Below are 3411 nucleotides of genomic sequence, written 5' to 3'. Positions count from 1 at the left end.
ATTTATCTTTTGATCTGTATTAGTACACCTTTTTTTGAGCTATCTCTTGATATATAATGGTATATATGGTATATTTATAGTAAGTGAATTCATGCATAATTTATAATTCCTCTTCCTTTGCTGAGTTATCTTTTGAACTATATTGATATACACTTTTTTTGAGCTATCTCTCGATATACATTGGTATATATAGTAAGTCAAATCATGCATAATTATTAGTGTGTATTCTATATTCTTCACCAGTCATGTCATTATATAGTTCCTCTTGCTTTTTGGTTTTCTATTTTATTTTCCCAAACCTCAAATACTCTTAACAGACATGAGAAATAAGGAACCCTTAATTGGAAACTGTTTTGTACAAAGCCAATATTTCCAGTCAAACTAAACAAGATACATGACAATTATCAAAGGATCACTTTAAATTTCTAATTCCACAGAACAGAAAGAAAAGGGGAGAGGGGTGCCTTTGACTAGAAGTAGCAAAGCATCTCTACTTCTCTTTCTAACTCCAATTGCCCTGTAAAAACACAATAATTATGGGTGCCCCCACTGCTTGTGCCCAGGTGCCCATTTGGGGGACTTGGGACTAAAGTAGCTAGACAGGACCCTAGAGTTGAGCAACTCAATTATGGGCTTGAACTTCACACACCTTGGGGTCTTATACTGGTTGATTGAGGCCCCATTGCTCAAGGCATAGTCCATGATCATGTCAAAGGTTCCGGCCTCGACGATCTTGATCTCGAGAGGGCCGATCGATTTGTCAGCAACTCGGCCTTGCCGATAGACACTGTTGAGGGACTGTTCTATGGTAAGGCAGCAATCTTCAAAGACACAAGAGGGAATTGGAGTTGCACCATGCTTGAGCTCCCAGAATAGGGCATAGTGACCCGGTATGGTGCAAGTGTCTGCATGGCTGGTGTACTCAATCAGGGTGGCATCAAATGGCTCGAGGTGGTGCACAGCATTCGTCACCGCATTTTGGAGTTCGACCTCGTCGGTCTTATCAGAATCAATACTGAGAACTACATTTTTCCGGCAGATGAACTGGAATTGGGGTGCTTTGTTCTTGAATCCGACAACCCTCAGCACATCACCAACTCTGTAACGATAGAGACCTATTACAGAGAAAAGAAAAAACAGAAAACCTGTCAATAAAGAAGTTTGTAGTAAAAATCTTGAATATATAAATTCTTAAGAATGGTTAAAAATTCGCACTAGTCTGGAAAAATAGGCAGGGGACTCCTTTTCATGTACTGAATGCAGATGCATAAAATACTTGCTGGTATCAAACAAAAAACCTCATATTCTTTCCTTTTATAAAATATCAAAATAAGTACATAAAAAGAGGTACCCAAGAAGAAAAAGCAGTAAATTTATTGAAAAGAAATGCAAATAAATATCAAAATATGTGGAAAAGAAGGAACTGCTGTATCACCACTTCAGTAAAAAAATTCTGATATTTTTTCCTTTTAGAAAACATCAAGTTATAACTTTCACAGAAAAAATAGCTTATACATCAAAAGAACTAAAGAAGTACCCAAGTAGAAAAAGCATTACCTTATTGACAAGAATTGCAAAAAAATATCCAAAATATGGAAAAAAAGGAACTTCCGAATATATGGAAAAAAAGGAACTGCTGTATCGCTAATATCCAAAAAATCATTATATTGTTTTTTTATGATAGTATAAAAAACAGGTTATAAATTTTTAGAGAAAAAATATCTTATGTTACACAAAAAGAAGTACAAAAAGCACTACTTTATTGACAGCATTTGCACAGAAATATCAAAATATGTTGGAAAAAAGAAACTGCTGTATCACCAATATGCATAAGTAAGAGAACAACAAAGAAATAAAACTAGAATAGTTCCTCACCTGAGTATGTAGTGACCACGAGTTCATACTCATGGCCAAGTTTAACATCAACGAGCTCCACAAGCTCCTTCTGTTCTTTCTCTCTCAAGGTTTTGGAGTTGAAATGATGATCTGTGACACCACTGCTCCGGTGCACAGGAAGAAACTCAAAGTAGGCCATGGTGGGCATAAGAGTGTAGGATACATCCTTGGGGTCAGACAAAGGGTTAAGGTTCAGGCCAAAGTAGCATTCAGAAGATGCATACATAGTGCACACTAGTGGGAGTCCATTGCCATAGAAATCAAGTGTTGGTATGTACTGTGACATGGTGCCTGTCACAATAACATCTACATACTTGGTGTTAGGCCAAAGCCTGGGAATGATCCCTTGCCACGAATCCTTACGGCATTCGCTCTCGATGAAATCAGCAAGATTCGGGTCTGGTTTGAGAAGTTTAGTTACAACTTGCCTTACGGAGATGTCTGTAATCTGGGGATCGAGATTGCCGGTTCGGATGTCGTGGGCAAGCTGAGTCCAGTGTTGTTCGAGAAACTTGATAGCCCTGATGAACCCGGACGCGAAAACCGATCCGACTCGCAGGACATCTTTGTTCTGGATGAGCCCACAGAGGAGTTGTGAGTACATGCTTTGGAAGGAGTCTGAACACAGGATGGTTTCATCTGGGCTGGTGTAATTGGTGTATGGGTCAAAAGGCCTGTTGGTGAAATACTTGCTCTTGTAGTAGCTGGTGAGCACAGGGCGGGCCACTATGCCTCCTGGTGTCTTGGCCTCAGATTTCACAAACAAGAAGTACATGCCTTTGCCTTTGTCTAAGCCAGGAACAAACTGGTCCATGACAGGCATGAGGAGGCTGTACAGCAAGGATCTCCTTCCTAGCTCTTGCTCTATAGTAGGCATCAGCTTTCTCTCCCCACCTGATGTTCCTGAACTGCATCATAAAGAAAAGCCCAAACCCATCAAATCAGAAAAAGCAGGAAAGAGATGGAATGTGTGTATCTAGATAGGATTATTATGTGTGAAAAAGTTAGACATAGATAAGTGAAATTCATTAGGTCCATCTGCCTTGCATGATAACTGAACATTTAAAAATTATTCTCCACTTTCTTTTCGAAAACAGTGAAATAACAGTAAGCACCATGAGTGCCTTCAAAGAGGCCACACATCCCATTACTACTCCCACTCAAACACACCATATATCAAGGATCGGTATGTTACCTTGTGAGGAATTCTGACACGGGGTCCGTCGAAAAGATCAGAGATTTATCACCGTTAGCAATTCGACGAATGTCAGGCTGTATATCTTCATAGGTGATGACTGGCAAAAGCTTCTTGAAGCTCGCCCTGTTGGCGCGGCCGTCCTGGCCATATCTGCACAAGTACTCGACGTGCATGTTGCGAGATAGGATCTCACTGAGCACCCTCTCCTGGACCTGATCGGCGTTGTTCGTGATGTCCTCAATGTATTGCAGTGCCTCTTTATGCCCATTGAACGGCTTTGGCACAAAGTTAAGTGCATCTTTTGATGCTGCAGGCAT

General features: G+C 40.3%; 1 pseudogene; it reads right to left on the bottom strand.

Annotated features, from left to right (window-relative positions):
- Positions 1 to 534: 534 nt before the first annotated feature.
- Positions 535 to 3411, bottom strand: LOC149823006 (indole-3-acetic acid-amido synthetase GH3.6 pseudogene; annotated as a pseudogene).

The sequence above is a fragment of the Nuphar pumila genome, chromosome 11 (assembly GCF_984573655.1).
Source record: "Nuphar pumila chromosome 11, dmNupPumi1.hap1.1, whole genome shotgun sequence".
NCBI lineage: Eukaryota > Viridiplantae > Streptophyta > Magnoliopsida > Nymphaeales > Nymphaeaceae > Nuphar > Nuphar pumila.
Note: the sequence above shows the minus strand (reverse complement) of the source record. Positions and strands in the feature narration are given on the sequence as shown.